Here is a 15,275-nt window from a genome sequence, read left to right on the forward strand (position 1 = left end):
ATACTCAGTTTTTTCTACGGATCAGTGAACATACCCCTTTGGCAATACTTGCAAAATTTCGAACGGCTCGCGGTGTGGCTATAGGGCATAATTATGGATACGATTCTTCGTAGGATCTTAAAATATTGTATGGAGGTAATCAAGATCGAAAATCTGATCCGATTCAGTGGTTCGACCCATACTCAGTTTTTGCTCCGGATCAGTGAACATACCCCTTTGGCAATACTGGCAAAATTTCGAACGGGCCGCGGGGTGGCTATAGGGCATAATTGTGGATCCGATTTTTTCGTAGGAATATAATTATTGTTTGGAGGTAACCAAGACCGAATTTCTGATCCGATTCAGTGGTTCGACCCATACTCAGTTTTTTCTTCAGATCAGTGAACATACCCCTTTGGCAATACTGGCAAAATTTCCAACGGGCCGCGGGTGGCTATAGGGCATAATTGTGGATCCGATTATTTCGTAGGATTTTATAATATTGTATTTAGGTCACCAAGACCGAATTTCTGATCCGATTCAGTGGTTCGACCCTTACTCAGTTTTTTCTCCGGATCAGTGAACATACCCCTTTGGAAATACTGGCAAAATTTCGAACGGCCCGCGGTGTGGCTATAGGGTATAATTATGGATACAATTCTTTCGTAGGATCTTAAAATATTGTATGGAGGTCATCAAGATCGAAAATCTTATCTGATTCAATGGTTCGACCCATAGTCATTTTTTTCTCCTGATCGGTGAACATACCCCTTGGCAATACTGGCAAAATTTCGAACGGGCCGCGGGGTGGCTATAGGGCATAATTGTGGATCCGATTCTTTCGTAGGATCATAAAATATTGTATGGAGGTCACCAAGAACGAATTTCTGATCCGATTCAGTGGTTTGAACCATACTCAGTTTTTTCTCTGGATCAGTGAACATACCCCTTTGGCAATACTGACAAAATTTCGAACGGCCCGCGGTGTGGCTATAGGGTATAATTATGGATACAATTCTTTCGTAGGATCTTAAAATATTGTATGGAGGTCAGTAAGATCAAAAATCTGATCTGAATCATTGGTTCGACCCATAGTCATTTTTTTGTCCTAATCGGTGAACATACCCCTTTGGCAATACTGGCAAAATTTCGAACGGGCCGCGGGGTCGCTATAGGGCATAATTGTGGATCCGATTCTTTCGTAGGATCATAAAATATTGTATGGAGGTCACCAAGACCGAATTTCTGATCCGATTCAGTGGTTCGACCCATACTCAGTTTTTTCTCTGGATCAGTGAACATACCCCTTTGGCAATACTGGCAAAATTTCGAACGGGCCGCGGGGTGGCTATAGGGCATAATTGTGGATCCGATTCTTTTGTAGGATAACAATTATTGTTTGGAGGTCACCAAGACCGAATTTCTGATCCGATTCAGTGGTTCGACCCATACTCAGTTTTTTCTTCAGATCAGTGAGCATACCCTTCTGGCTATACTGGCAAAATTTCGAACGGGCCGCGGTGTGGCTATAGGGCATAATTGTGGATCCAATTCTTTTGTAGGATCATAAAGTATTGTATGGAGGTCACCAAGATCGAATTTCTGATCCGATTCAGTGGTTCGACCCATACTCAGTTTTTTCTCTGGATCAGTGAACATACCCCTTTGGCAATACTGGCAAAATTTCCAACGGGCCGCGGGGTGGCTATAGGGCATAATTGTGGATCCGATTCTTTCGTAGGATTATAATTATTGTTTGGAGGTCACCAAGACCGAATTTCTGATCCGATTCAGTGGTTCGACCCATACTCAGTTTTTTCTTCAGATTAGTGAGCATACCCCTCTGGCAATACTGGCAAAATTTCGAACGGGCCGCGGGGTGGCTATAGGGCATAATTGTGGATCCGATTCTTTTGTAGGATCATAAAATATTGTATGGAGGTCACCAAGACCGAATTTCTGTTCCGATTCAGTGGTTCGACCCATACTCAGTTTTTTCTCTGGATCAGTGAACATACCCCTTTGGCAATACTGGCAAAATTTCGAACGGGCCGCGGGGTGGCTATAGGGCATAATTGTGGATCCGATTCTTTTGTAGGATAACAATTATTGTTTGGAGGTCACCAAGACCGAATTTCTGATCCGATTCAGTGGTTCGACCCATACTCAGTTTTTTCTTCAGATCAGTGAGCATACCCTTCTGGCTATACTGGCAAAATTTCGAACGGGCCGCGGTGTGGCTATAGGGCATAATTGTGGATCCAATTCTTTTGTAGGATCATAAAGTATTGTATGGAGGTCACCAAGATCGAATTTCTGATCCGATTCAGTGGTTCGACCCATACTCAGTTTTTTCTCTGGATCAGTGAACATACCCCTTTGGCAATACAGGCAAAATTTCCAACGGGCCGCGGGGTGGCTATAGGGCATAATTGTGGATCCGATTCTTTCGTAGGATTATAATTATTGTTTGGAGGTCACCAAGACCGAATTTCTGATCCGATTCAGTGGTTCGACCCATACTCAGTTTTTTCTTCAGATCAGTGAACATACCCCTTCGGCAATACTGGAAAAATTTCCAACGGGCCGCGGGGTGGCTATAGGGCATAATTGTGGATCCGATTCTTTCGTAGGATCATATAATATTGTATGTAGGTCACCAAGACCGAATTTCTGATCCGATTCAGTGGTTCGACCCATACTCAGTTTTTTCTTTAGATCAGTGAGCATACCCCTCTGGCTATACCGGCAAAATTTCGAACGGGCCGCGGGGTGGCTATAGGGCATAATTGTGGATCCAATTCTTTTGTAGGATCATAAAATATTGTATGGAGGTCACCAAGATCGAATTTCTGATCCGATTCAGTGGTTCGACCTATACTCAGTTTTTTCTCCGGATCAGTGAACATACCCCTTTGGCAATATTGGCAAAATTTCGAACGGCCCGCGGTGTGGCTATAGGGTATAATTATGGATACAATTCTTTCGTAGGATCTTAAAATAATGTATGGAGGTCAGTAAGATCGAAAATCTGATCAGATTCAATGGTTCGACCCATAGTCATTTTTTTCTCCTGATCGGTGAACATACCCCTTTGGCAATACTGGCAAAATTTCGAACAGGCCGCGGGGTGGCTATAGGGCATAATTGTGGATCCGATTCTTTCGTAGGATTATAATTATTGTTTGGAGGTCACCAAGACCGAATTTCTGATCCGATTCAGTGGTTCGACCCATACTCAGTTTTTTCTTCAGATCAGTGAGCATACCCCTCTGGCAATACTGGCAAAATTTCGAACGGGCCGCGGGGTGGCAATAGGGCATAATTGTGGATCCGATTCTTTTGTAGGATCATAAAATATTGTATGGAGGTCACCAAGATCGAATTTCTTATCCGATTCAGTGGTTCGACCAATACTCAGTTTTTTCTCCGGATCAGTGAACATACCCCTTTGGCAATACTGGCAAAATTTCGAACGGCCCGCGGTGTGGCTATAGGGTATTATTATGGATACAATTCTTTCGTAAGATCTTAAAATATTGTATAGAGGTCATCAAGATCGAAAATCTGATCTGATTCAATGGTTCGACCCATAGTCATTTTTTTCTCCTGATCGGTGAACATACACCTTTGGCAATACTGGCAAAATTTCGAACGAGCCGCGGGGTGGCTGTAGGGCATAATTGTGGATCCGATTCTTTCGTAGGATCATAAAATATTGTATGGAGGTTACCAAGAACGAATTTCTGATCCGATTCAGTGGTTCGAACCATACTCAGTATTTTCTCCGGATCAGTGAACATACCCCTTTGGCAATACTGGCAAAATTTCGAACGGCCCGCGGTGTGGCTATTGGGTATAATTATGGATACAATTCTTTCGTAGGATCTTAAAATATTGTATGGAGGTCATCAACTTTGAAAATCTGATCTGATTCAATGGTTCGACCCATAGTCATTTTGTTCTCTTGATCGGTGAACATACCCCTTTGGCAATACTGGCATAATTTCGAACGGGCCGCGGGGTGGCTATAGGGCATAATTGTGGATCCGATTCTTTCGTAGGATCATAAATTATTGTATGGAGGTCACAAAGACCGAATTTCTGATCCGCTTCAGTGGTTCGACCCATACTCAGTTTTTTCTCCGGATCAGTGAACATACCCCTTTGGCAATACAGGCAAAATTTCGAACGGCCCGCGGTGTGGCTATAGGGCATAATTATGGATACGATTCTTTCGTAGGATCTTAAAATATTGTATGGAGGTCATCAAGATCGAAAATCTGATCCGATTCAGTGGTTCGATCCACACTCAGTTTTTTCTCCGGATCAGTGAACATACCCTTTTGGCAAAAATGGCAAAATTTCGAACGGGCCGCGGGGTGGCTATAGGGCATAATTGTGAATCCGATTCTCTCGTAGGATCATAAAATATTGTATGGAGGTCACCAAGACCGAATTTCTGATCCGATTCAGTGGTTCGAGCCATACTCAGTTTTTTCTTCGGATCAGTGAACATACCCCTTTGGCAATACTAGCAAAATTTCGAACGGCCCGCGGTGTGCCTATAGGGTATAATTATGGATACAATTCTTTCGTAGGATTATAATTATTGTTTGGAGGTCACCAAGACCGAATTTCTGATCCGATTCAGTGGTTCGACCCATACTCAGTTTTTTCTTCAGTTCAGTGAGCATACCCCTCTGGCAATACTGGCAAAATTTCGAACGGGCCGCGGGGTATCTATAGGGCATAATTGTGGATCCGATTCTTTTGTAGGATCATAAAATGTTGTATGGAGGTCACCAAGATCGAATTTCTTATCCGATTCAGTGGTTTGACCTATACTCAGTTTTTTCTCCGGATCAGTGAACATACCCCTTTGGCAATACTGGCAAAATTTTGAACGGCCCGCTGTGTGGCTATAGGCTATAATTATGGATACAATTCTTTCGTAAGATCTTAAAATATTGTATAGAGGTCATCAAGATCGAAAATCTGATCTGATTCAATGGTTCGACCCATAGTCATTTTTTTCTCCTGATCGGTGAACATACACCTTTGACAATACTGGCAAAATTTCGAACGAGCCGCGGGGTGGCTGTAGGGCATAATTGTGGATCCGATTCTTTGGTAGGATCATAAAATATTGTATGGAGGTTACCAAGAACGAATTTCTGATCCAGTTCAGTGGTTCGAACCATACTCAGTATTTTCTCCGGATCAGTGAACATACCCCTTTGGCAATACAGGCAAAATTTCGAACGGCCCGCGGTGTGGCTATAGGGTATAATTATGGATACAATTCTTTCGTAGGATCTTAAAATATTGTATGGAGGTCATCAAGTTTGAAAATCTGATCTGATTCAATTGTTCGACCCATAGTCATTTTTTTCTCTTAATCGGTGAACATACCCCTTTGGCAATACTGGCATAATTTCGAACGGGCCGCGGGGTGGCTATAGGGCATAATTGTGGATCCGATTCTTTCGTAGGATCATAAATTATTGTATGGAGGTCACCAAGACCGAATTTCTTATCCGCTTCAGTGGTTCGACCCATACTTAGTTTTTTCTCCGGATCAGTGAACATACCCCTTTGGCAATACAGGCAAAATTTCGAACGGCCCGCGGTGTGGCTATAGGGCATAATTATGGATACGATTCTTTCGTAGGATCTTAAAATATTGTATGGAGGTAATCAAGATCGAAAATCTGATCCGATTCAGTGGTTCGATCCATACTCAGTTTTTGCTCCGGATTAGTGAACATACCCATTTGGCAATACAGGCAAATTTTCGAACGGGCCGCGGGGTGGCTATAGGGCATAATTGTGGATCCGATTCTTTTTTAGGATTATAATTATTGTTTGGAGGTCACCAAGACTGAATTTCTGATCCGATTCAGTGGTTCGACCCATACTCAGTTTTTTCTCCGGGTCAGTGAACATACCCCTTTGGCAATACTGGCAAAATTTCGAACGTGCCGCGGGGTGGCTATAGGGCATAATTGTGGATCCGATTCTTTCGTAGGATCATAAAATATTGTATGGAGGTCACCAAGATCGAAATTCTGATCCGATTCAGTGGTTCAACCCATACTCAGTTTTTTCTTCAGATCAGTGAGCATACCCCTCTGGCAATACATGCAAATTTCGAACGGGCCGCGTGGTGGCTATAGGGCATAGTTTTGGATCCGATTCTTTTGTAGGATTATAATTATTGTTTGGAGGTCACCAAGACCGAATTTCTGATCCGATTCAGTGGTTCGACCCATACTCAGTTTTTTCTTCAGATTAGTGAGCATACCTCTCTGGCAATACTGGCAAAATTTCGAACGGGCCGCGGGGTGGCTATAGGGCATAATTGTGGATCCGATTCTTTTGTAGGATCATAAAATATTGTATGGAGGTCACCAAGACCGAATTTCTGATCCGATTCAGTGGTTCGACCCATACTCAATTTTTCATCCGGATCAGTGAACATACCCCTTTGTCAATACAGGCAAAATTTCGAACGGCCCGCGGTGTGGCTATAGGGCATAATTATGGATACGATTCTTTCGTAGGATCTTAAAATATTGTATGGAGGTCATCAAGATCGAAAATCTGATCTGATTCAATGGTTCGACCCATAGTCATTTTTTTCTCCTGATCGGTGAACATACCCCTTTGGCAATACTGGCAAAATTTCGAACGCGCCGCGGGGTGGCTATAGGGCATAATTGTGGATCCGATTCTTTCGTAGGATCATAAAATATTGTATGGAGGTCACCAAGAACGAATTTATGATCCGATTCAGTGGTTCGAACCATACTCAGTTTTTTCTCCGGATCAGTGAACATACCCCTTTGGCAATACTGGCAAAATTTCGAACGGCCCGCGGTGTGGCTATTGGGTATAATTATGGATACAATTCTTTCGTAGGATCTTAAAATATTGTATGGAGGTCATTAAGTTCGAAAATCTGATCTGATTCAATGGTTCGACCCATAGTCATTTTTTTCTCCTGATCGGTGAACATACCCCTTTGGCAATACTGGCAAAATTTCGAACGGGCCGCGGGGTGGCAAAAGGGCATAATTGTGGATCCGATTCTTTCGTAAGATCATAAATTATTGTATGGAGGTCATCAAGACCGAATTTCTGATCTTCTTCAGTGGTTCGACCCATACTCAGTTTTTTCTCTGGATCAGTGAACATACCCCTTTGACAATACAGGCAAAATTTCGAACGGCCCGCGGTGTGGCTATAGGTCATAATTATGGATACGATTCTTTCGTAGGATCTTAAAATATTGTATGGAGGTCATCAAGATCAAAAATCTGATCCGATTCAGTGGTTCTATCCACACTCAGTTTTTTCTCCGGATCAGTGAACATACCCCTTTGGCAATACGGGCAAAATTTCGAACGGGCCTCGGGGTGGCTATAGGGCATAATTGTGAATCCGATTCTTTCGTAGGATCATAAAATATTGTATGGAGGTCAACAAGACCGAATTTCTGATCCGATTCAGTGGTTCGAGCCATACTCAGTTTTTTCTTCGGATCAGTGAACATAACCCTTTGGCAATACTGGCAAAATTTCGAACGGCCCGCGGTGTGGCTATAGGGTATAATTATGGATACGATTCTTTCGAAGGATCTTAAAATATTGTATCTAGGTCATCAAGATCGAAAATCTGATCTAATTCAATGGTTCGAGCCATAGTCATTTTTTTCCCCTGATCGGTGAACATACCCCTTTGGCAATACTGGCAAAATTTCGAACGGGCCGCGGGGTGGCTATAGGGCGTAATTGTGGATCCGATTCTTTCGTAGGATCATAAAATATTGTATGGAGGTCACTAAGAACGAATTTATGATCCGATTCAGTGGTTCGAACCATACTCAGTTTTTTCTCCGGATCAGTGAACATACCCCTTTGGCAATACTGGCAAAATTTCGAACGGCCCGCGGGGTGGCTATAGGGCATAATTGTGAATCCGATTCTTTCGTAGGATCATAAAATATTGTATGGTGGTCACCAAGACCGAATTTCTGATCCGATTCAGTGGTTCGAGCCATACTCAGTTTTTTCTTCGGATCAGTGAACATACCTCTTTGGCAATACTGGCAAAATTTCGAACGGCCCGCGGTGTGGATATAGGGTATAATTATAGATACAATTCTTTCGTTGAATTATAATTATTGTTTGGAGGTCACCAAGACCGAATTTCTGATCCGATTCAGTGGTTCGACTCATACTCTGTTTTTTCTTCAGATCAGTGAACATACCCCTCTGGCAATACTGGCAAAATTTCGAACGGCCCGCGGTGTGGCTATTGGGTATAATTATAGATACAATTCTTTCGTTGGATCTTAAAATATTGTATGGAGGTCACCAAGACCGAATTTCTGATCCGATTCAGTGGTTCGAGCCATACTCAGTTTTTTCTTCGGATCAATGAACATACCCCTTTGGCAATACTAGCAAAATTTCGAACGTCCCGCGGTGTGGCTATAGGGTATAATTATAGATACAATTCTTTCGTTGGATCTTAAAATATTGTATGGAGGTCATCAAGATCGAAAATCTGATCCGATTCAGTGGTTCGATCCACACTCAGTTTTTTTTCCGGATCAGTGAACATACCCCTTTGGCAATACTGGCAAAATTTCGAACGGGCCGCGGGGTGGCTATAGGGCATAATTGTGAATCCGATTCTTTCGTAGGATCATAAAATATTGTATGGAGGTCACCAAAACCGAATTTCTGATCCGATTCAGTGGTTCGAGCCATACTCAGTTTTTTCTTCGGATCAGTGAACATACCCCTTTGGCAATACTGGCAAAATTTCGAACGGCCCGCGGTGTGGCTATAGGGTATAATTATAGATACAATTCTTTCGTTGAATTAAAAATTATTGTTTGGAGGTCACCAAGACCGAATTTCTGATCCGATTCAGTGGTTCGACTCATACTCAGTTTTTTCTTCAGATCAGTGAACATACCCCTCTGGCAATACTGGCAAAATTTCGAACGGCCCGCGGTGTGGCTATTGGGTATAATTATAGATACAATTTTTTCGTTGGATCTTAAAATATTGTATGGAGGTCACCAAGACCGAATTTCTGATCCGATTCAGTGGTTCGAGCCATACTCAGTTTTTTCTTCGGATCAATGAACATACCCCTTTGGCAATACTGGCAAAATTTCGAACGGCCCGCGGTGTGGCTATAGGGTATAATTATAGATACAATTCTTTCGTTGGATCTTAAAATATTGTATGAAGGTCATCAAGATCGAAAATCTGATCCGATTCAGTGGTTCGATCCACACTCAGTTTTTTCTCCGGATCAGTGAACATACCCCTTTGGCAATACTGTCAAAATTTCGAACGGGCCGCGTGGTGGCTATTGGGCATAATTTTGGATCCGATTCTTTCGCAGGATTATAATTATTGTTTGGAGGTCACCAAGACCGAATTTCTGATCCGATTCAGTGGTTCGACCCATACTAAGTTTTTTCTTCGGATCAGTGAACATACCCCTTTGGCAATACTGGCAAAATTTCGAACGGCCCGCGGTGTGGCTATAGGGTATAATTATAGATACAATTCTTTCGTTGAATTATAATTATTGTATGGAGGTCACCAAGACCGAATTTCTGATCCGATTCAATGGTTCGAGCCATAGTCATTTTTTTCTCCTGATCGGTGAACATACCCCTTTGGCAATACTGATAAAATTTCGAACGGCCCGCGGTGTGGCTATAGGGTATAATTATAGATACAATTCTTTCGTTGGATCTTAAAATATTGTATGAAGGTCATCAAGATCGAAAATCTGATCCGATTCAGTGGTTCGATCCACACTCAGTTTTTTCTCCGGATTAGTGAACATACCCCTTTGGCAATACTGGCAAAATTTCGAACGGCCCGCGGTGTGGCTATAGGGTATAATTATGGATACAATTCTTTCGTAGGATCTTAAAATATTGTATGGAGGTCATCAAGATCGAAAATCTGATCCGATTCAGTGGTTCGATACACACTCAGTTTTTTCTCCGGATCAGTGAACATAACCCTTTGGCAATACTGGCAAAATTTCGAACGGGCCTCGGGGTGGCTATAGGGCATAATTGTGAATCCGATTCTTTCGTAGGATCATAAAATATTGTATGGAGGTCACCAAGACCGAATTTCTGATCCGATTCAGTGGTTCGAGCCATACTCAGTTTTTTCTTCGGATCAGTGAACATACCCCTTTGGCAATACTGGCAAAATTTCGAACGGCCCGCGGTGTGGCTATAGGGCATAATTATGGATACGATTCTTTCGTAAGATCTTAAAATATTGTATGGAGGTCATCAAGATCGAAAATATGATCTGATTCAATGGTTCGAGCCATAGTCATTTTTTTCTGCTGATCGGTGAACATACCCCTTTGGCAATACTGGCAAAATTTCGAACGGGCCGCGGGGTGGCTATAGGGCGTAATTGTGGATCCGATTCTTTCGTAGGATCATAAAATATTGTATGGAGGTCACCAAGAACGAATTTAAGATCCGATTCAGTGGTTCGAACCATACTCAGTTTTTTCTCCGGAATAGTGAACATACCACTTTGGCAATACTGGCAAAATTTCGAACGGCCCGCGGTGTGGCTATAGGGTATAATTATGGATACAATTCTTTCGTCGGATCTTAAAATATTGTATGGAGGTCATCAAGATCGAAAATCTGATCCGATTCAGTGGTTCGATCCACACTCAGTTTTTTCTCCGGATCAGTGAACATACCCCTTTGGAAATACTGGCAAAATTTCGAACGGGCCGCGGGGTGGCTATAGGGCATAATTGTGAATCCGATTCTTTCGTAGGATCATAAAATATTATATGGAGGTCACCAAGACCGAATTTCTGATTCGATTCAGTGGTTCGAGCCATACTCAGTTTTTTCTTCGGATCAGTGAACATACCCCTTTGGCAATACTGGCAAAATTTCGAACGGCCCGCGGTGTGGCTATAGGGTATAATTATAGATACAATTCTTTCGTTGGATTATAATTATTGTTTGGAGGTCACCAAGACCGAATTTTTGATCCGATTCAGTGGTTCGACTCATACTCAGTTTTTTCTTCAGATCAGTGAACATACCCCTCTGGCAATACTGGCAAAATTTCGAACGGCCCGCGGTGTTGCTATTGGGTATAATTATAGATACAATTCTTTCGTTGGATCTTAAAATATTGTATGAAGGTCATCAAGATCGAAAATCTGATCCGATTCAGTGGTTCGATCCACACTCAGTTTTTTCTCCGGATTAGTGAACATACCCCTTTGGCAATACTGGCAAAATTTCGAACGGCCCGCGGTGTGGCTATAGGGTATAATTATGGATACAATTCTTTCGTAGGATCTTAAAATATTGTATGGAGGTCATCAAGATCGAAAATCTGATCCGATTCAGTGGTTCGATACACACTCAGTTTTTTCTCCGGATCAGTGAACATAACCCTTTGGCAATACTGGCAAAATTTCGAACGGGCCTCGGGGTGGCTATAGGGCATAATTGTGAATCCGATTCTTTCGTAGGATCATAAAATATTGTATGGAGGTCACCAAGACCGAATTTCTGATCCGATTCAGTGGTTCGAGCCATACTCAGTTTTTTCTTCGGATCAGTGAACATACCCCTTTGGCAATACTGGCAAAATTTCGAACGGCCCGCGGTGTGGCTATAGGGCATAATTATGGATACGATTCTTTCGTAAGATCTTAAAATATTGTATGGAGGTCATCAAGATCGAAAATATGATCTGATTCAATGGTTCGAGCCATAGTCATTTTTTTCTCCTGATCGGTGAACATACCCCTTTGGCAATACTGGCAAAATTTCGAACGGGCCGCGGGGTGGCTATAGGGCGTAATTGTGGATCCGATTCTTTCGTAGGATCATAAAATATTGTATGGAGGTCACCAAGAACGAATTTAAGATCCGATTCAGTGGTTCGAACCATACTCAGTTTTTTCTCCGGAATAGTGAACATACCACTTTGGCAATACTGGCAAAATTTCGAACGGCCCGCGGTGTGGCTATAGGTTATAATTATGGATACAATTCTTTCGTAGGATCTTAAAATATTGTATGGAGGTCATCAAGATCGAAAATCTGATCCGATTCAGTGGTTCGATACACACTCAGTTTTTTCTCCGGATCAGTGAACATACCCCTTTGGCAATACTGGCAAAATTTCGAACGGGCCTCGGGGTGGCTATAGGGCATAATTGTGAATCCGATTCTTTCGTAGGATCATAAAATATTGTATGGAGGTCAACAAGACCGAATTTCTGATCCGATTCAGTGGTTCGAGCCATACTCAGTTTTTTCTTCGGATCAGTGAACATAACCCTTTGGCAATACTGGCAAAATTTCGAACGGCCCGCGGTGTGGCTATAGGGTATAATTATGGATACGATTCTTTCGTAGGATCTTAAAATATTGTATCGAGGTCATCAAGATCGAAAATCTGATCTAATTCAATGGTTCGAGCCATAGTAATTTTTTTCCCCTGATCGGTGAACATACCCCTTTGGCAATACTGGCAAAATTTCGAACGGGCCGCGGGGTGGCTATAGGGCGTAATTGTGGATCCGATTCTTTCGTAGGATCATAAAATATTGTATGGAGGTCACCAAGAACGAATTTATGATCCGATTCAGTGGTTCGAACCATACTCAGTTTTTTCTCCGGATCAGTGAACATACCCCTTTGGCAATACTGGCAAAATTTCGAACGGCCCGCGGGGTGGCTATAGGGCATAATTGTGAATCCGATTCTTTCGTAAGATCATAAAATATTGTATGGAGGTCACCAAGACCGAATTTCTGATCCGATTCAGTGGTTCGAGCCATACTCAGTTTTTTCTTCGGATCAGTGAACATACCCCTTTGGCAATACTGGCAAAATTTCGAACGGCCCGCGGTGTGGATATAGGGTATAATTATAGATACAATTCTTTCATTGAATTATAATTATTGTTTGGAGGTCACCAAGACCGAATTTCTGATCCGATTCAGTGGTTCGACTCATACTCTGTTTTTTCTTCAGATCAGTGAACATACCCCTCTGGCAATACTGGCAAAATTTCGAACGGCCCGCGGTGTGGCTATTGGGTATAATTATAGATACAATTCTTTCGTTGGATCTTAAAATATTGTATGGAGGTCATCAAGATCGAAAATCTGATCCGATTCAGTGGTTCGATCCACACTCAGTTTTTTCTCCGGATCAGTGAACATACCCCTTTGGCAATACTGGCAAAATTTCGAACGGGCCGCGGGGTGGCTATAGGGCATAATTGTGAATCCGATTCTTTCGTAGGATCATAAAATATTGTATGGAGGTCACCAAAACCGAATTTCTGATCCGATTCAGTGGTTCGAGCCATACTCAGTTTTTTCTTCGGATTAGTGAACATACCCCTTTGGCAATACTGGCAAAATTTCGAACGGCCCGCGGTGTGGCTATAGGGTATAATTATGGATACAATTCTTTCGTAGGATCTTAAAATATTGTATGGAGGTCATCGAGATGAAAAATCTGATCCGATTCAGTGGTTCGATCCACACTCAGTTTTTTCTCCTGATCGGTGAACATACCCCTTTGGCAATAATGGCAAAATTTCGAACGGGCCGCGGGGTGGCTATAGGGCATAATTGTGAATCCGATTCTTTGGTAGGATCATAAAATATTGTATGGAGGTCACCAAGAACGGATTTATGATCCGATTCAGTGGTTCGAACCATACTCAGTTTTTTCTCCGGATCAGTGAACATACCCCTTTGGCAATACTGGCAAAATTTCGAACGGCCCGCGGTGTGGCTATAGGGTATAATTATGGATACAATTCTTTCGTAGGATCTTAAAATATTTTATGGAGGTCATCAAGATCGAAAATCTGACCCGATTCAGTGGTTCGATCCACACTCAGTTTTTTCTCCGGATCAGTGAACATACCCTTTTGGCAATACTGGCAAAATTTCGAACGGGCCGTGGGGTGGCTATAGGGCATAATTGTGAATCCGATTCTTTCGTAGGATTTTAAAATATTGTATGGAGGTCACCAAGACCGAATTTCTGATCCGATTCAGTGGTTCTAGCCATACTCAGTTTTTTCTTTGGATCAGTGAACATACCCCTTTGGCAATACTGGCAAAATTTCGAACGGCCCGCGGTGTGGCTATAGGGTATAATTATAGATACAATTCTTTCGTTGGATTATAATTATTGTTTGGAGGTCACCAAGACCTAATTTCTGATCCGATTCAGTGGTTCGACTCATACTCAGTTTTTTCTTCAGATCAGTGAGCATACCCCTCTGGCAATACTGGAAAATTTCGAACGGGCCGTGTGGTGGCTATAGGGCATAATTTTGGATCCGATTTTTTCGTAGGATTATAATTATTGTTTGGAGGTCACCAAGACCGAATTTCTGATCCGATTCAGTGGTTCGACCCATACTCAGTTTTTTCTTCAGATTAGTGAGCATACCCCTCTGGCAATACTAGCAAAATTTTGAACGGGCCGCGGGGTGGCTATAGAGCATAATTGTGGATCCGATTCTTTTGTAGGATCATAAAATATTGTATGGAGGTCACCAAGACCGAATTTCTGATCTGATTCAGTGGTTCGACCCATACTCAGTTTTTTCTCCGGATCAGTGAACATACCCCTTTGGCAATACTGGCAAAATTTCGAACGGCCCGCGGTGTGGCTATAGGGCATAATTATGGATACGATTCTTTCGTAGGATCTTAAAATATTGTATGGAGGTCATCAAGATCGAAAATCTGATCTGATTCAATGGTTCGACCCATAGTCATTTTTTTCTCCTGATCGGTGAAGATACCCCTTTGGCAATACTGGCGAATTTTCGAACGGGCCGCGGGGTGGCTATAGGGCATAATTGTGGATCTGATTCTTTCGTAGGATCATAAAATATTGTATGGAGGTCATCAAGATCGAATATCTGATCCGATTCAGTGGTTCGATCCACACTCAGTTTTTTCTCCGGATCAGTGAACATACCCCATTGGCAATACAGGCAAAATTTCGAACGGGCCGCGGGGGGCTATTGGGCATAATTTTGGATCCGATTCTTTCGTAGGATTATAATTATTGTTTGGAGGTCACCAAGACCGAATTTCTGATCCGATTCAGTGGTTCGACCCATACTCAGTTTTTTCTTCAGATCAGTGAGCATACCCCTCAGGCAATACTGGCAAAATTTCGAACGGGCCGCGGGGTGGCTATA

The sequence above is a fragment of the Bidens hawaiensis genome, unplaced genomic scaffold (genome assembly GCF_021521415.1).
Source record: "Bidens hawaiensis isolate Kalapana, Puna unplaced genomic scaffold, B.hawaiensis_p1.1 tig00006709_1, whole genome shotgun sequence".
Classification (NCBI taxonomy): Eukaryota; Viridiplantae; Streptophyta; class Magnoliopsida; order Asterales; family Asteraceae; genus Bidens; species Bidens hawaiensis.